The sequence below is a fragment of the Odocoileus virginianus genome, chromosome 8, assembly GCF_023699985.2.
Source record: "Odocoileus virginianus isolate 20LAN1187 ecotype Illinois chromosome 8, Ovbor_1.2, whole genome shotgun sequence".
NCBI lineage: Eukaryota > Metazoa > Chordata > Mammalia > Artiodactyla > Cervidae > Odocoileus > Odocoileus virginianus.
The window spans coordinates 14,911,992-14,932,465 of record NC_069681.1 but is presented as its reverse complement, the minus strand read 5'-3'; the positions used below and the strand labels follow the sequence as shown (position 1 = coordinate 14,932,465).

Below are 20,474 nucleotides of genomic sequence, written 5' to 3'. Positions count from 1 at the left end.
GAAATGGAAAGTCAAGTGAGCATCTCTTGGGGAGAGAATCAGAATCGGCCAGCACTGGGGGCACTTCCTTAATTCCCTTGTGTTGCTGATCTAACTGGGAAACAATCTGCCACTCACCCAATTGGCCTCCTTTACTGATGGGAACATAAGCTTGCAGGGCAGAGTATGGGGCATGGAGTTCTCTTAAGCCCTCGGCACTTGCCCTCAGCCCCGTGGGGTAGGAAGCGACTCCTTCTCTTGGATGAAGTCTATCTCCCTCCTCCTCCTGGACTTATACCAGAGAGTTCCATGTGACCCTCCCACAGCATTTATTTATCCTACCCCATTTCTCACTGTCTGTGGGCAGGTCTCTTTCCCTGTTAGGATGCAAGCTGGTGGGTAGGTTGGACAGTGGGCTGAGTCTTCATCTCCTTCATCCTTGTATCTCCTCTTCCTCCACCAACTTGCCCAGTGGCTGCCAAGTAGTGCTAAAACAAAACAAAAGAAAACAAGGCTACTCTGTTAATTAAGGACCAAACCAAGAACACCACAGAGCCACAGGGTCTAACTTCTCTGCTCATCCCATCCTAGCCTTTGTCCTTTGATGGTTTCCAAGTCCTTTTCTCCTTTAAAGGTCTCAGTGATGGCAATGATTGCCTCCACACCACACTGTGGTCTCTCCCCCTTCACAGATTCTCTGGGGCCTGTACATGAAACTGGAACTCATGGACTGTGAGGAATAGGAGTCAGGTCTTTAAAAAACATTTTTTTTTTAATTGAGACAAAATGCACATAACATAAAATTAGCCACTTAAAGCATACAATTCAGTGGCAATTAGTACTTTCACATCTGTGTGCAACCACCTCCTGTATCTAGCTCTAAAATATTTTCATATTCTGAAAGGAAATCCTGAAATCATCAAGCAGTCACACTCTGTACCCCCTCCCCCAGCAACAACCAACCTGCATTCCATCTCTATAGTAGGTTTACCTATTCTGGATATTTCCTTTAAATGCAGTCATATAACAGGTGGCCTTTGTGTCTGGCTTCTTTCATTTAGCATAAGGTTTCAAGGTTCATCCATGTTGTAGCAGGTATCAGCGCTTTCTTTCTTTTTATAACTGAGAAATATTCTATTATATATACCACATTTTGTTTATCCATTCATTTGTTGAAGATATTTTAGTTGTTTCAAACATTATTTTCAATGTTTCAAGTAAAGATTCTTTCAGTGTTTCGTCTGTTTAATTGTTTTGGCTATGATGACTAACACAGCTATGAATATTTGTGGGGAACTGGGTCTTTTAAACCATTGTATTCTAGTGTGATGGCCCTGCCATAAGTATTTATTAAATAGTTGGATGGATGTTCAAACATGGTTGTGGAAAAAAAATGCCAATGTAATAGCACTTAAGATAGAAGCTTTAAGGGTTCTGTTACCTCACCTCCAGCTCCAAGGAAATCTCCAGCTCACACTGTTCAGTGCTTGACAGATGGATGCTGACAGTGATGACAAGACGGGCAGTAACAGGGAAGAGGAAGCTGAGGATGACGGCTGTCCTAGAACTGTCCTGGTAGTAGCTCTGGGTTTCATGGAATTGTCGATGAAGTCATGACGGCAAAGTGAATAACTGATTGAAGGACAATTGGCCAGTGTTTCAGATGTTCCTCAGCTCCTACAGAAATCCAGAGAAAGAAATCAAAAGTTCTGGGGTTAGATAAAAACTTTGCCTTGGCCCATGTCTGCACCAAGGAACAGCGGTAGCCCTGTCTCGAGAGTGGAGCAGTGACATACCGGGACACCAGAGTGACAAAGGGACAGGCCTGCTGTGGGATGGTGGACTGGAGCTGCTTCCTTGGAGGGAGGACAGCAGGCTGACCGTAAGCCCAAGAGGAAAGGCTGTGAAGAGGATACTGCCAGGCCCGGGAGAAGAGTCACGTGGCTGCACATCAAAGAGCAATCAAATTGAGGAAGAAAAACCGGTCACATGTGGGCCTTGTCAGTGACATCTGAACAGACTGTCAGTAGCTATTTTCAAGGTGTTTGTGTGAATATAAAGTGTCCTGGGTTACAGCACACTGGGAAGAATAATGAATTTACAGTTTTGCTGTTAGGGTGCACTTCCCAATTGTGTGGTAGGGAGAGCTTGAAATAACCAATGATCCCACGTTCATTCATTCATACATTCTTTCATTCACTCATTCATAATTCACTCTTTCAGCAAACATTTATGGCATAATGTCCTCCTACAGGGCACTGTGCTCGGCACCACAGGATGACTGGCAGGAGCTCATCGTCGATGCAGAGATGTGATTCAGTCTTAGAGGTTGCATAGGGATTTACTTCCCCTGTGGCTCAGCGGTAAAGAATCTGCCTGCAATGCAGGAGATGCAGGTTCGATCCCTGAGCTGGGAAGATCCCCTGGCGGAGGGTATGACAACCCACTCCAGTATTCTTGCGGGAGAATCCCATGAACAGAGGAACCTGGAGGATTATGGTCCATAGGGTCACAGAGAGTTGGACACGCCTGAAGTGACTTAGCATGCCCATAGAAATTTACCAGATGGGCACAGACTGGGGAAGGGAAGGCACAGGCTTGCAAATCAAACTTTACGGAAGATGAAAAAATATATCCCAGGGACAAGGTTTCTTCAAGCTCAGATAATGCAGTTATCAATTTGAAAATCTTTAGAATGATTTGTCATTAGACAATAGCTAAAGGAAGTGATTTTGGAGTAAAATATCTTTTTCACTCATAATCTGTCAGATAGTGGTTACCTGCCAATGTTAAAAAAGGAACGGCAGTGATTGACAATAGAAATCCCTTATTCTCAATGTGAGAGGAAGACCCACTATGTGAGGTCAGAGCAGAAGCTGCTGGCACTGTCTCCATGCCTTGGGGTTCCTGCAGGCAGCCACCTCCCCCGGCCATGGCCACGGGTCTGCCTGAGGGCTTTCCCAGGAAATGGACAGGCTGGGAGGCGATGCCCCAGCAGCCCGAGGCCCTACAGAGGAGGTTACAGCATACACACCCAAACCTCCTCTAGCAGGACATTCTGCATGGTCCTCTGGGGCCCCCAGCAGGATTAGGCCCCATCTGCCCCCAAGAGCATCCCACTCATTCATGTCCTCTTTCTGCCTCCCTTCCCTTCCTCACTTCTCCACGTGCTTCAGCACTTCCTGGGATCACCTCCCAAAGAAACTAAATATTTGCATTCACAACTTTGTCTCGGGGTCTGTTTCAGGAGGAACCCAGCTGTTGCAGGTTGAACTGTGCCTCCCCGAAAGACAGGCAGAAGCTGTAACCTTCCCTCTTCCACCTGTGGGGCTTCCCTGAAAGCTCAGCTGGTAAAGAATCCACCTACAGTGCAGGAGACCCAGGTTTGATCCCTGGGTTGGGAAGATCCCCTGGAGAAGGGAAAGGCTACCCACTCCAGTATTCTGGCCTGGGGAATTCCAAGGACTGTATAGACCATGGGGTCGCAGAGTCAGACATGACTGAGTGGCTTTCACTTCACTTTCCCCCACCTGTGTGTGTGTGCTGAGTCCCTTCACTTATGTTCAACTCTTTGTGACCCCACAGACTGTAGCCCGCCAGGCTCCTCTGTCCATGGGATTCTCCAAGCAATAACATTGGAGAGGGTTGCCATGCCTTCCTCCAGGGGATCTTCCCGATGCAGGGTTCGAACCTGTGCCTCTTGCAGGCGAGTTCTTTACTACTAATGCCATCTGGGAGGCCTCCCACCTGTGCACATGACCTATTTGGAAGTAGGATCTTTGTACATGAAATCAAGCTAGGGGGAGGTCATCTGGATTAGAGTGGCCCTAATCCATCATGACTGGAGTCCCTATAAGAAAACAAGAGTCATCAACACCCACAGGGAGAAGGCCACGTGAAGGTGGGGGCAGCGATTGGAGGAATGCGTCTATAAGCAAAGGAACACCAGGGACCTTGGGCAACCACCAGAAGCCAGGGGAGGGGCATGAAAAGGATTCTCTCTCATGAACTCCAGAAGGAATCAGTCCTACTGACACCTGGATTTTGGACTTCTGGCTCCAAGAACTGTGAGTGAATAAATGCCTGTTCCTTTATTTCATCTTCTTTTTAAAAAAATATTTACTTATTTGACTGTGCTGGGTCTTAGTTGTGGGACATGGGCTCTTCAATCATTGTTGCCGCATGTAAGATCTAGATCCCTGACCAGGGATCAAACCCAAGTCCCCTGCATTGGGAGTGTGGAGCCTTAGCCACTGGACCACCAGGTAAGTCCTCGAATTCCTGTTCCTTTATGCCACCTGGTTTGTGGTCCCTTGGTATGGAAACGAACACAACAACCTAGGACAAAAGTGAATGAAGCATTCTTTTGAGTTTTCCAAGAGTCTGGGGGTTTTTGGTCATGTGCTTTTGAGACCCTTCCTGCAGGGTGTCCACATGGTCCCTACTCTGGGGTCAGACTGTGATGATGGGTGGGATCAGGAAAAAAAGGATGGGAGAAGGAGTCACCTGGACTCTTCTGGAGTCCTCCTGGGTGGTCTAGCCAATGAAAATAATATTGTGACCAGATTTAACAAACAAGAGGGCTTAGAAATGGCTGATGCTTCCATAACATTAGTGTTCCCTGATAGCTCAGTGTGCAAAGAATCCTCCTGCAATGCAGGAGACCACAGTTCTATTCCTGGGTTGGGAAGATCCACTGGAGAAGGGAAACACTACCCACTCCAATATTCCGGCCTAGAGAATTCCATGGAGTATATAGTCCATGGGGTAGCAAAGAGTTGGACACAACTGAGTGGCTTTCACTCTGTATAACATTTATAGATCTTTTCTACACACACCCACAAAACCCTATACTCATATGTAACTGAGTTTGTATAGCTTTTAAATACTGAAGTATGCTGTTTGCCATCTTTAGAAAAATCATAGCACTAATTAAATATTAGCAAGGGAGTTCATATAACTGTAAAACTTGCTTATGTCAGACTCTACAGTTCAAATCTCTGGATTGTTTACATTTCTATTCCATTTCCAAGGAAAGAATGAAAGAAGGAAGGGAGGGAAGGAAAGGGGGGAGGAAGAGTGAGGGAGGCAGAGAAGGAGGAAGAAAGAAAGAGAGAAAGAAAGGAAAAGAAAAAAATCATTGACCTGTTTTGGAAATTATCTTAATCCTTTATCAAAACCCAATTCCAGTTTTCAAACCTTCAACTGTTTCTATCTTCTTTTACCCACCTTTATTGAGCCAGCTGTCCTTTCCTTAACTTGCATTCAGTCCTTTCCTGTTCGAAATAAATCTGCTTTAAACTGTTTGACCTTGAGCCCTGAAGACGGAGGAAGGACGGAGGAAAATCAGCACAGCCTGATAAAGACGCTGTGAGCCTGCTCCTGAGGCTGGGGAGATGCTTCATACACATCTTTGGAACCTTGGGGTTTTCCTCTTAGTCTTTCATCCCCAGGCCAGAGTCATCAGATAGATACGCTCAGATCAAAACCCAGTGCGTGTCTGTGGCTGGAAGTGGCCAGAGCAATTTGGAATCTCTTTTAAGGATTCCTTCCCGCCATTCTGCAGGCAGGTGTTGCCATGGTAACTCTCCAGGGGCATTTTCAACCAGAGACATTCCAACACGCGAAGACGGTTGGTTGAGAAAATCCATCTTGACAAATAGCTGGCGTTTTAATTTGAAGGCAGAGTCAGAAATTCTGGCTGCAGCTCTGAGTGACCCTATGCGCAGGAGAATGCAAGTGATCAAAATACTCTGAAATGTCTGTAATCAGACTTCCAGCTGGGACGAGCATGGCCTGGAAGCCCTTACTGGGAGGTCTCTCCATATGAGGCCCAGCTAGCCAGGGACCCTGTGAGTGCTGTTGAGAGCAGAGGTCAATGGTGTTGATTCCTCCTGGAAAGGGTGATGGGTGTGTTCTCCTTTACTCTCCTGCTCATTTACTCACTGTCCCCATCACCCTCCTAGAATCTTCCTGCCTTTCTGGGTTCCATTTCTCTTAGGCCACAGACCATATTGGATTTGTAATTCATTTGAACCTGGAGTTCAACACCAGCTGTGTGACCTTGTTCCTTCACTTATCTGAGCCACAGCGTCCTCATCTGTTAAATGAAACTAGTAGGATGGAGGATGCTTGTAAATAGCGAATGGGGTGACATCTGGACCTGGGTTAGCACAAAAGCAGCACAGAGCTACCCAAAAAACATTGGTTCCTTCCACTGGTAACTTTTCCTTTTCTTTGTAGCCTTTGTGTGAAGAAGTGTGACCACGACTTAGAATCAGAGGGAGATGCCATTCCTCAATTCTGTGGGTTTGGCTAAGGTGAAAGCACTTGATTGAAAGTAGTTAGAGCCTGGCAGGCTGCAGACCATGGGGTCGCAAAAGAGTCAGACATGACTTAGCAACTAAACAAAAACTGTTTAAATGGAGGAGAGACCTTCACAGAATAAAGGCACAATATTCTAAGAGAGTTGCAATGGGACTAGCAGAAATAGCAATTAATCATCAAAATCTTGCTCTGCCATTTCTAGTGAGTCCAGACTGCTGGGGATGAAGGTAGGGAAAAGTGCAAAAGTGACCCCAGAAGCACACCATGAATGTACCTAATGCCACTAAATTGGACACAAAAAAAGTCACAATGATCAATTTCATGTTATGTGTATTTTATCACAACTTTTTTAAAAAAAGCATCACTAGTGATTTCCTGAGGATTTTATTCCAGATTGGAAAAAAAAAATAATACAATTAATGCATTAAACTAAGAAAGAAGTCCATTTGGGATTTATTTGTTAATAACAACCAAGGCATCCTTAATTAAGCTGAACTCAGCAAAGAGAAAAAAAAAAAGCGCTGTAAATTTTGAAGTGCCAATGAGAGAATGAAGAGTTGTTAAATACCAAAGATTCCAAACCACCTTTCAGATCCCCTTGAATTAGGATCTGAGGCACACACAACCCTGGTAAGTCTTTAGGCTGCCTTTAAATGCATTTGCTTTCCTAAGTATCTTCATGTTCTACCCCGAAGGGAAATTGATCTGAAATTGCCAAGTTTTAAACAACCTTGTCTGTGATGTAGTTGGTTTCTGCCAGGGCTGCAACTCCTTTGAGGGTGTCTGCCTGCTTCTGCTCCCCAGACTCCCAGTCCAGGGAACACAGCCGCCTCCTCCCAAGAAAGCTGCTTTTCCCCTACTGGGTGGGCTCTAGTGAGGGCCTCCAAAAAGTTCCCTTGTAAAGGTGGCCTGATGGGGTGTATTGAATTACCTCTTAGAATGGCAAGCGCAGTCAATTATTTAATGACTCTTCCACTGCAGAGTTTTGGGCTTTTATTTTCTTCAAATTAAAAATGAAAAAAAAAAAAAAAAGCAATTTCAATGAGACTCTGCTTGACAGTTTTTCAAGCCTGTGGAATTTCATTTCCAGCTCAATCACCAGAAGAAAAAAAAAAAAAGCATGTCAATCATGGAGTTGAAAAGGAGAAAACTTTCCAGGAAGCTCTGATGTGAGGCCCAGGGACAGGTCTCTGCCGTCAGGGCATGGCTCCTGCTGTTCTGGGAGCAAAGGGGGCTTAAAGAGGTGTGAGACTGCTCAATGGCCACAGAAAGGGCGGGAATGAACTTTGGTATAGCCACTGGGGAAGAAAGTACGGAGTTTCCTTAAAAAATTAACAATAGAGCTACCATATGATCCTGCAATCCCACTCCTGGACAAAAATGTGGAGAAAAACATGGCCCCAAATGATACGTGCACCTCAGTGTTCATTGTCCTACTGTTTACAATAGCCAAGACATGGAAGCAACCTAAATGTCCATCAACAGATGAATGGATAAAGAAGATGTGATACATATATACAATGGAATAATACTCAGTCATTGAAAAGAATGAGATAACACCATTTGCAACAAAATGAATAGACTTCCGCTGCATGTAGGGTCTTCCTGGACCAGGGACTGAATCCACATCTCCTGCAGTGGCAGGCGGATTCTTCACCACTGAACCACCAGGGAAGCCTCATTGTTGTTGTTGTCTAGTTGCTCAGTCATGTCTGACTCCTTGCAACCCCATGGACTGCAGCAACCCAGGCTTCCTTGTCCTTCAGTATCTCCTGGACTTTGCTCAAACTCATGTCCATTGAAATCAATGATGCCATCCAAACATCTCACTCTCTGTTGCGCCCCTTCTCCACCTGCCCTCAATCTTTCCCAGCATCAGGGTCTTTTCCAATGAGTCAGCTCTTTGCATCAAATGGCCAAAGTACTGGAGCTTCAGCACCAGTTCTTCCAATGAATATTCAGGGTCAATTTCCTTTAGGATTGACTGCTTTTAAATAAAAGATTACTCTCAGATGTAGGTGGGCCCCTGTATTTGCTTATGCTGCCATAAGAAAATATTGCATCATAGACTGGTGTGTGTCGGGGGAGAGGATGGCTTAAACAACAGACAGTGACTTCTCACAGTTCTGGGGGCTGCAAGTCCAAGACCAAGGTGCTATTAGGTCTGGTTTTTTCCTGAGGCCTCTCTCCTTGACCTGGAGACCTTCTCTCTGTGTCCTCACCTGACTTTTTCCTCTGCATGCTCCTCCCTGGTGTCACTTCCTCTTCTTATAAGGACCAGTCATGGGGTTTAGGGCCCCACTCTGTGACCTCATTTCATGATTGAATAAGCGTGCACACACACACACACACACACACACACACACATACACACACGGACCCTATCTCCAAATATCACATTGGAGGTTAAGATTTTCACATACACATTCTGGGAGGACATAATTCAGCCCAAGATGGTCTCATTCAATGAGTTGAAGGCATTAAGAGCAAAGACCTAGATTTCCTGGAGAAATAGAAATTTTGCCTCCAGACTGTAACATAGAAATCCTGCCTCAGGTCCCAGCCTCTGTCCTGCCCTTCGGATTTTGGACTTGCCAGTCGTGTAAACCAATTCCTTATATCAAACCTCTATACATATCATATATATGTAGTATATAATTCATGATATAGAATGGATAAAGAAGACATGATACATATGTACATATGCATACATTCATAATGGAATGTTACTCAGTCATAAAAAAATGAAATAATGCCATTTGCAGCAATGTGGATGAACCTAGAAATCATCATTTTAAATGAAGTAAATAAATAAATAAATGAAGTAAATCAGAGAAAGATAAATATATGCTATCACTTGTATGTGGAATCTAAAATATGATACAAATGGACTTATTTACAAAACAGAAGCAGACTCAGACATAGAAAACAAATTTATGGTTACCAAAGGGGAAAGGTAGAGAGGGATAAATTAGGAGTTTGGGATTAGCAGATATAAGCTACTATATGTAAAATAGATAAACAAGGTCCTACTGTATTAACACAGGGAATAATATTCAATATCTTATAACCTACAATGTAAAAGAATACGAAAAAGAATCTCTATGTGTATGTGTAACTGAATCTCTCTGCTGATACTAACACAATACTGTAAATCAGCTATACTTAAGCTTAAGAAAATATGATCTAGAATAGGATACATATATCATATGTGGTATATAAAGGGTCAGCGCCATGCATGCCTGCCTTCTAGCTCCTCCATCAGGACTCCTCAGGTCATATTTTCTGGCAGCTGAGACCTCTGGGCACATTCCTGGCATGAAGTAGGATTGAAGAGAAGGTAAGGGCAATGGTGGTTCTCCTGAGTATCTCGCTGAATAAATGTCCTTATCCTGGAGGGCCCTTTGAATGTGAGCCCCACTCAATGAACTGGAAACCCTTTCATTGCATTGCCACAAATAACATATTTTCTCAGTCTTTAGTGATTGGTCCTTCTTGTTGCCTCATCTTATCCATTTTCCTTATAAATGATCTTAGTTGTGACTCTGAGCTACTAATTAAGTCAGTTAAACACTGGGAGTTTTCTGCCTCCAGTGGTGCTATAGAAATTGAGGGTTTTGCTGGTAAGTTACTAATCTGTCAGAATATATTAATTACTGCATGAACTATTAAGAGCTTTGAGAACATTCTAAGAACATTCTAAGAATACCTTGATAATGACACGTCTACCTTCCATGATTCACCTCTGGGTAGTCAGGAGAGCGGCTCACAGCAAGGGAAAAGCCTCCATCTGTGCTAGGCCTTCAAACAAGCACTGAGAAATGGAGACCCTGTGAACGTGCTTGTATATTTTTATCCATGAGGACTGGCCAGGTTTACTGCAGTAAAACAGCTGCCCAACTCAGCAGCTAAAAACAAGTTTCTCTCTTGTTCATGCTACTTATCCCTAGGGGCTGTGTTCTGGGTCACCCTCGTATTGGGAGGAATTCACTGGCATGAGTTACGTCTCCTTCAGTCACATCAGGGCAGCTGTGGGTCAAGGTCATGCGCCAGTGAGGCAGAGGGCCACAGCCTGAAGCACTAGGAAGAGGACCGTTAGAGACAGACAGGTTCGGGGTCAAGTTCCAGCTCCAGCATTTCCCCACGTGACCTTGGGCATGTCCTCCATTCCCTCTGAACCTCAGTTCTCCTATCGAGTGGGATCAATCACATCTCCTAAGGCTGAGGTGAGAATTTAGGAGATGATACTTGGAAAGTGGAAAAGCATTGAATTCCATGCATGGCAGGATACAAGCACTCAGTCAACCTAAGCATCCCTTCTGTGGCTCCAATTCCCTCCGAGCCCATCTACACACACACAGCATCAACACCACCACCAGGCAATGAGAAAATCCTGAGTTTTATTTTTAAAAACAATTATTACCTTAGGGGTCTTCATTTTTTTTAATTTACCTTTTAGTTGGAGTCTAACTGCTTTACAAAGTTGTGTTAGTCCTGCTGTACAACAATGTGGATCAGATAGAAGGATACATAAATCCCCTCTCTCGTGCCTCCCACCCCACCCCTCTAGGCATCACAGAGAACTGAGTTGAGCTCCCTGTGCTATCCGGCAGCTTCCTACTAGCTATTTCACACATGGTAGTGTGTATATGTCAAGGCTACTCTCTCAATTCATCCCAATGTCTCCTTTCCCCGCCCCTGACCTTGGGAGTCTTCAGGCGCATGCTTTCCAACTCTTAAAAATCACAACACCCAGTCAGAAAAATGTTTGCATAAAACCATGTGTGAGCTGCTAGAGGAAAACAGGTACAAACACTGAACTGCACCTCACCAGGTAGAACATGCAAGAATCACAAACCCAACACCTGTCTCTTGTGCAGCCAAAGAAACTCCTTTGCAAGCGTGCCAAGGAAATGAAGGAGAAGGTTCATAGTAGCACTGTTTGTTAACACCCAATCTGGAACCATCTCCACATCCCGCAGTCCTGGGACAGAACATGGATCATGATACAATCATAGGAAGAAAAGCATGCAGCACTGAAAGCAAATGAACTCCACTGACGGGAATAAATCTCCCAAATATAACATGGAGTGAAGGAAGCAGATCTGGGAGAACTGTTAGGAAGAGATCAAAGACAGACCAAACTAAACTCGATTTTTCCTGATGTATACATGGATGGTGAAGCTATAAAGAAAGCAAAGGGGTAACTATCATAAAAGTCAGGACAGGGGCTACCTCTTGGGACAGGGAGGGGAATGAAGTCAGGAGTCTCATTCAGATGTTTTCTAGAAAATATCGGTCTGTCCTCGTTCTTAACCAGAGTGATGGGAATTCAGGATTTTGCTTAGTCTTTAAAAAATACAAATTGTGTTTTAGGCGCTTCGGCACACGTCCTGAGGTGACGTGCCGCCTAGCCGGTCCATACCAGGAACTCAGGTCTGAAGCGCCAGATATGCAGCCTCTGCGTGGGCCACCTTAGCAACTAAGCACAAAGGAAAAAAGAAAAAAAAAAAAAGGTGCTGGTGCGAGTGGTCTCTCCTGCCTGGCTGGAAGGTCCCTGGAGGGGATTTGTGGCAGCAGAATTCTCACATTCTCTAGGTGCTGAGGGGATGTGGAGCTCAGTGCGTAGAAAGAAGAGGACAGCTAGATCAAGCGCTGAGCCTCTGGAGTGGGAGCACAGACTCCGAGACCCTAGACCAGAGAACTAACCCTGCTGCTGCTGCTGCTAAGTCACGTCAGTCGTGTCCAACCCTGTGCGACCCCATAGACAGCAGCCCACCAGGCTCCGCCGTCCCTGGGATTCCCCAGGCAAGACCACTGGAGTGGGTTACCACTTCCGTCTCCAATGCATGAAAGTGGAAAGTGAAAAGTGAAAGTGAAGTCGCTCAGTCAAGTCCGACTCTTCATGACCCCATGGGCTGCAGCCTACCAGGCTCCTCCGTCCATGGGATTCTCCAGGCAAGAGCACTGGAGTGGACTGCCATTGCCTTCTCTGAACTAACCCTAGGGAGTATCAAATAGTGAGAAGTCACACTAAGAAAACCTCTTGAACACAAGACCTGGCATCATACAACCACCAGTAGCACCCTGTGCAGGAGGCCTCATCTAAACACCAAATAAAATGAAAATACAAACCAAATCATTAGCAGACAGGATTACCACCTCACTCAGCCTTGCACATCAGAGGAAAAACAAGCAAGCAAGCAAACAAACAAAAGCCCAACACAAATCTCACCCTATACAAAGCTTACTCAAATCACTGAACCAAACTTTGGGGGGAAGAAACCAAAAGGAAGAAAGAATTCAACCATGAAGCCTGGGAAAAGGAGACCTCAAACACAGTAAGTTTAAAAAAAAATAATGAAAAGGCAGAGAAATACTACACAAATGATGGAACAAATTAGAAACACAGAAGTTCAAATAAATGAAGAGGAAGTAGACAAATGACCTGAAAACGAATTCAGAATAATGATAGTAAAGATGATCAAAAACCTTGAAAACAAAATGGAGAAAATGCAAGAATCAATTAACAAAGACCTGGAAAAATTAAAGAATAAACATATAGAGACAAACAACACAATTACTGAAATTAAAAATACTCTGGAGGAATCAATAGCAGATATCTGGCAGAAGAATGAATCAGTGACCTGGAAGATAAAGTGGGGGAAATAACTTCTGAAGAGCAGAATAAAGTAAAAAGAATGAAAAGAACTGAAGATAGTTTCAGAGACCTCTGGGACAATATCAAATGCACCAACATTCAAATTATAGGGGTCCCAGAAGAAGAAGAGCGAAAGAAAGGGTATGAGAAAATTTTTGAAGAGATTATAGTTGAAGATTTCCCCAACATGGAAAAGGAAATAGTCAATCAAGTCCAAGAGGTGCAGAGTCTCATACAGGATAAACCTAAGGAGAAACACACCAAGACACATACTAATCAAACTAACAAAGACTAAACACAAAGAAAGAATATTAAAAGCAGCAAGGGAGAAGCAACAAATCACATACAAGGGAAACCCCATACATTTAACGGCTGATCTTTCAGCAGAAACTCTGCAGGCCAGAAGGGAATGACAGGATATATTTAAAGTACTGAAAGGGAAACATCTACAACCAAGATTACTGTACCTGACAAGGATCTCATTCAAAATTGATGGAGAAATAAAAAACCTTTCTGAGAAGCAAACGTTAGGAGAACTCAGTATGACCACACTAGCTTGACAACAGATGTTAAAGGGACTTATATAGTCAAGAAATACAAGAGAAGGAGAAACATCTACAAACTCAACCCCAAACAGTTAAGAAAATGGCAATAGGAACATATGTATCAATAATTAGTTTAAATGTAAATGGATTATATGCTCCAACCAAAAGACACAGACTGGCTGAATGGACACAAAAACAAGACCCATATATATGCTGTCTACAAGAAACCCACTTCAGACCTAAAGTCACACATAGACTGGAAGTGAGATGACAGAAAAATATATTCCATGCAAATGGGAAGCAAAAGAAAGCTTGAGTAGGAATCCTCATATCAGACAAAATAGACCTTAAAATAAAGAAGATTACAAGAGATCAGGAAGGACACTAGATAATGATAAAGGGATCAATCCAAGAGAAAGACATAGTAATTGTAAATAGCTGTGCACCCAACATAGGAGCACCTCAATACATAAGACAAACACTAACAGACATAAAAGGAGAAATTGACAGTAACACAATAATAGTAGGAGACTTAACACCCCACTCACACCAATGGACAGATCATCAAAACAGAAAATTAATAAGGAAACACAAGTCTTAAATGATACAGTAGATGAGATGGATCTCATTGCTATCTTCAGGACATTCCATCCAAATGCAGACAAATACACCTTCTTCTCAAGTGCACATGGAACATTTTCCAGGATAGACCACATCTTGGGTGACAAATCAAACCTCAATAAATTTAAGAAACTTGAAATCATATCAAGCATCTTCTCCAACCACAACACTATGAGACTAGATATCAATTACAAGAAAAAAAACTGTAAGAAACACAAAAACATGGAGATTAAACAATACATTTCTAAATAACCAGGTTACTGGTTACTGAAGAAATCAAAAGGGAAATAAAAAAATTTCTAGAAACAAATGACAATGAAAACACGACAACTCAAAACCTATGGGATGCAGCAGAAACAGTTCTAAGAGGGAAGCTTATAGCAATACAATTCTACCTCAAGAAATAAGAAAAATATCGAATAGACAACCTAACTTTACACCTAAAACAACTGGAAAAAGAAGAACAAAAAACCCCCAGAATTAGTAGAAGGAAAGAAATCTTAAAGATCAGAGCAGAAATAAATGAAAAAGAAATGAAAGAAGCAATAGTAAAGATTAATAAAACTAAAAGCTGGTTCTTTGAGAAAGAAACGAAATTGACAAGCCTTTGGGCAGACTCATCAAGAAAAAACAGAGAAGAATCAAATCAACAAAATTAGAAATCAGAAAGGAGAGGTTACAACAGACAATGCAGAAATACAAAGGATTATAAGAGACTATTATGAGCAACTCTATGGCAATAAAATGGATAACCCGGAAGAAATGGACAGATTCTTAGAAAAGTTCAATCATCCTAGATTGGACCAGGAAGAAATAGAAATTATGAACAACCCAATTACAAGCACTGAAATTGAAGCTGTGATCAAAAATCTCCCAAAAAACAAAAGCCCAGGACCAGATGGCTGCACAGGATAATTCTATCAAACATTTAGAGAAGAGTTAATGCCTATCCTTCTAAAACTCTTTCAAAAAAATTATAGAGAAAGGAACACTTCAAAACTCATTCTACAAGGTCACCATCACCTTGATACCAAAACCAGACAGAGACAACACAAAAAAAGAAAACTACAGACCAATATAACTGATGAGCATCAATGCAAAAAGCCTCAACAAAAGTTTAGCAAACAGAATTCAGCAACACATCTAAAAGCTCATACACCCATGATCAAATTGGGTTTATTCCAGGAATGCAAGGATTCTTCCATATACCCAAATCAATCAATATGATATACCATATTAACAAATTGAAAAATAAAAACTATATGATAATCTCAATAGATGCAGAAAAAGCCTTTGACAAAATTCAGCACCCATTTATGATTAAAACTCTTCAAAAAATGGGCATAGAAGGATCTGACCTCAACATAGTAAAAGCCATATACAATAAGCCTACAGCAAACATTATTCTCACTGGTGAAAAGCTGAAAATATTCCCCCTAAGATCAGGATCAAGACAAGGGTGCCCACTTTCCCCACTATTATTCAACATAGTTCTGGAAGTCCTAGCTTTAGCAATCAGAGAAGAAAAAGAAATAAAAGGAATCCAGATTGGAAAAGAAGTAAAGCTCTCACTGTTTGCAGATGATATGATACTGTACATAGAAAACCCTAAAGATAGTATCAGAAAATTACTAGAGCTAATCAGTGAATTTAGCAAAGTTGCAGGATACAAAATCAATACACAGAAATCACTTGCATTTCTATATACTAACAATGAAAAATCAGAAAGAGAAATTAAGGAATCAATCCCATTCACTATTGTAACAAAAAGAATTAAATATCTAGGAATAAACTTACCTAAGGAGACAAAAGAATTGTACACAGAAAATTGTAAGACACTAATGAAAGAAATCAAAGATGACATAAACAGATGGAGAGATAGTCCATATGTTCCTGGGCAGGAAGAATCAATATTGTGAAAATGACTATACTACCAAATGCAATCTACAGATTCAATGTGATCCCTATCAAATTACCAATAACATTTTTCACAGAACTAGGACAAAAACTTTCACAGTTCATATGGAAACACAAAAGACCCCAAGTAGCCAAAGCAGTCTTGAGAAAGAATAATGGAGCTGGAGGAATCAACCTTCCTGATTCAGATTATAGTACAAAGCTACAGTCATCAGGACTGTATGGTGCTGGCACAAAAACAGAAATGTAGACCAATGGAACAAGACAGAAAGCCCAGAAATAAGCCCATGCACCTATGGGTACCTTATTTTTGACAAAGGAGGCAAGAATATACAATGGGGCAAAAACAGCCTCTTCAATAAATGGTGCTGGGAAAACTGGACAGCTACATGTGAAAGAAAGAAATTAGAACACTTCCTAACACCATACACAAAGATAAACTCAAAATGGATTAAAGACCTAAATGTAAGACAGAAACTATAAAACTCTTAGAGGAAAACATAGACAGAACACTCGATGACATAAACCAAAGCAAGATCCTCTCTGACCCACCTCCTAGAGTAATGGACATAAAAACAAAAGTAAACAAGTGGGACCTGATTAAACTTAAAAGCTTTTGCACAGCAAAGGAAACTATAAGCAAGATGAAAAGACAACCCTCAGAATGGGAGAAAATAATAGCAAATGAAACAACTGATAAAGGAATAATTTCCAAAATATGCAAGCAGCTCATACAATTCAATACCAGGAAAACAAACAACCCAATCAAAAAGTGGGAAAAAGACCTAAACAGACATTTCTCCAAAGAAGACACACAGATGGCTAACAAACATATGAAAAGATGCTCAACATCGCTTATTAGAGAAATGCAAATCAAAACCACAATGAGATACCATCTCACACCAGTCAGAATGGCCATCATCAAAAAGTCTACAAACAATAAATGCTGGAGAGGGTGTAGAGAAAAAGGAATGCTCTTGCACTGTTAGTGGGAATGTAAATTAATACAGCCACTAGAGAAGACTGCAGGGAGATTCCTCAAAAAAAAAAAAAAAAAACTAGGAATAAAACCACCACATGACCCAGCAATCCCACTCCTAGGGATTCCCCACTCCTGAGGAAACCAGGGTTAAAAAAGACACAACTATCCCATTGTTCATTGCAGCACTATTTACAATAGCTAGAACATGGAAGCAACCTAGATGTCCATCGACAGATGAATGGATAAAGAAGTTGTGGTACATGTACACAATGGAATATTACTCAGCCATAAAAAGCAACACATTTGAATCAGTTCTGATGAGGCAGATGAACCTAGAACCTATTATACAGAGTGAAGTGAGTCAGAAAAGGAAAGATAAATATCATATTCTAACGCACATATATGGAATCTAGAAAAATGGTTCTGAAGACTTTATTTACAGGGCAGCAATGGAGAAACATAGAGAATAGATTTGTGGACATGGGGAGAGAGGAGGAGAGGGTGAGATGTATGGAAAGAATAACATGGAAACTTACATTATCATATGTAAAATAGATAGCCGACAGGAATTTACTGTATGGCTCAGGAAACTCAAACAGGAGCTCTGTATCCACCTAGAGGGGTAGAATGGGGAGGAAGATGGGAGGGAGGTTCAAAAGGGAGGGAATATATGTATACCTGTGGCTGATTCAGGCTGAGGTTTGACAGAAAACAACAAAATTCTGTAAAGCAATTTTCCTTCAATAAAAAATAAATTAAAAAAATACGAATTGTATATATGTAGCTGGGAGTTTTATATATTTCACAATGAAAATAAAGATTTAAAAAACCCAGAAATAGGGGACTTCCCTGGTGGTTCAGTGGCTGAGAATCTGCCTTGCAATGCAGGGGATGCTAATTTGATCCCTGGTGGGGAAATGAAGATCCCACATGACTGGGAGAAACTAAGCTTTCGAACCACAACGAGAGAGTCTGTACACCACCAACAAAGATTCCAAGTGCTACAACAAAGACCTGACACAATCAAGTAAAAAATAAAATAAATTAATTAATATTTTTTTTAAAAAAGGGAATACATTTTAGGTCCTACCTCAGGCTTCCCTGATAGCTCAGTTGGTAAAGAATTCACCTGCTATACAGGAGACACCAGTTCAATTCCTGGGTCGGGAAGATCTGCTGGAGGAGGGATAGGCTACCCACTCCAGTATTCTTGGGCTTCCCTTGTGGCTCAGCTGGTAAAGAATTTGCCTGCAGTGCGGAAGATCTGGGTTCAATCATGGGTTGGGAAGATTCCCTGGAGAGGGGAAAGGCTACTCACTCCATCCTGGCCTAGATAATTTCATGGACTGTATAGTCCATGGGGTTGCAAAGAGTTGGACACAACTGAGTGACTTTCACTTTGACTTTTCAGAACACACATTTATAGACCTAGGTATGTAAAAATATATACTAGAACAAAAATTTTGCAGAGAACTCTACTTTTATTATATATTACATGAGGTATATTTTATTTTATTTTATTTTATTCTACTTAGTTCAATTCTTTCTCTCTCTTTCTCTCTTTTTTTTTTTTTGGTCGTACAACATGGCTTGAGAAATCTTAGTTCTCTGACCAGGGGTTGACCCATGCCCTCTGCAATGGAAGTGTGGAATAAAAACCATGGCCCACCAGGGAATTCCCTCAATTCTATTTTGTGATGCTAGTTGTAAAATGTTGCTGTTTAGTCACTAAATTGTGTCTGACTCTTTTGTGACTCCATGAACTTTAGCCTGCCAGGGTCTGATGTCCATGGGATTTTCCAGGCAAGAATACTAAAGTGGGTTACCACTGTAAGCTACTCAACTGATTTTAGATCCCCTTAGAGGATCATAGGGCTTCCCTGGTGGTTTAGTTGTAAAGAATTCACCTGCCAATGCAGGAGATGAGGTTCAACCCTCGGGTAGGGAAGATCTCCTACAGGACTCCAGTACTCTTACTTAAGAAATCCCATGGACAGGGGAGCCTGGCAGGGACTGTAGGCACAGAGTCAGACACGACTGAAGTCTCTGAGCATGCAGGGAGTGGATCATGACCTATAGTTTAAGAACACTGCCTTTGACTAATGATAAATACCAACATCCCACCTTGCTTAGACCAGAAAGGCTATTTGAAATATTTGGCAAAGCCCAACATGGCAAAACCAGACCTTGTTCTTGGAAAAGATTTACTGCTTTTGATCTTCCATTTGCAATTCAATGAGCAAAGCTTTTCTCCCAGGGAGCTAGTCCAATAAGTGATTGCTGGTTATTGTACTGCAGCATCAGACACCCTTGACCTCTGATTCAAACAGCGAAGAAAAAAAAAAAAAGGCTGGATGCAAAAAAAGAATAACAAAAGGATCAGATGCAACAGTTTGGGGGCTGTATTTCTGGGGTGGAGTAACAGTGTTTTTCAAGAGACAAACCTAAGTGTATCATCAGGAAATGGGCAATGGAAACTCTTTAGAGAGGCAGGAGGGAGTGAGAATTGCTGTGGGCACCTCTAAAGGAAGAAGGATGCTGAGATGAAAATGACGAACTAACACAGCCTCCTGCGGAAGAGCATTTTGTTCAGGTGCTGTCCTGTTGAGGTTGGCAAATTATATGGAGGGAGGGCTTTGGGGGAGAAAGCGCTTCTGGCTCCCCAGATAACAGAGCAGCGGTAGGAAATCAATGGACAACCAGCAAACACTCCTTTAGTGTCTAAATTACTCTGAATGTTCCTCTTCAGGGCTTCAGAGTTAGTGTTGCTTTTGCAGGCTGAGCAGGACCCCAGGCAGAACAAGCCAAACCCCCTAACTCAGATCCATGTGAATTGCACATTTGCTTTAAGGAGACCAGATGGCTCTGGGCTAATGACTTTGGGGATCCCTGGAGTGAAGGCCCTGCTGCCCTCTGAGTTTCCTATAGCTCCCAGGTTCAGTCACGGTGACTCCCTCACAGGTCAGAATGGGAGCCTGTGTAATGCTATCTCTTGGGACTCCAGCCCATCCAGTCAAGTTCAACATATGGACTATTTCAGATGGCCTCTAGTTAAAGCAGAGACATCACTTGCTGACAAAAGTCTGTATACTGAAAGCTATGGTTTTGCCAGTAGTCATGAACAGATGTGCGAGTTGGACCGTAAAGAAGGCTGAGCACCAAAGAATTGATGCTTTTGAACTGTGGTGCTGGAGAAGACCCTTGAGGGTCCCTTGGACTGCAGGGAGATCAAACCAGTCAATCCTAAAGGATATCAGCCCTAAATATTCATTGGAAGGACTGATTTGAATCTGAAGCTACAATCCTTCGGCCACCTGATGCGAAAAGCCGACACACTGGGAAAAACTCTGATGCAGGGAAAGGTTGAGGGCGGGAGGAGAAGGAGGCGACAGAGGATGAGATGGTTTGATAGCATCACTGATTCAATGGACATGAGCTTGAG

At 42.3% G+C, this 20,474-nt stretch overlaps 1 long non-coding RNA gene across 1 annotated transcript; it reads right to left on the bottom strand.

Annotated features, from left to right (window-relative positions):
* Positions 1–327: 327 nt before the first annotated feature.
* On the bottom strand, positions 328–5,510 carry LOC110125088 (uncharacterized). The gene is made up of 3 exons (XR_002309970.2): positions 5,209–5,510; positions 1,426–1,656; positions 328–467 (listed from the first exon to the last, which is right to left on the bottom strand). It is a non-coding gene; the product is annotated as an uncharacterized lncRNA (long non-coding RNA).
* Positions 5,511–20,474: the final 14,964 nt, after the last annotated feature.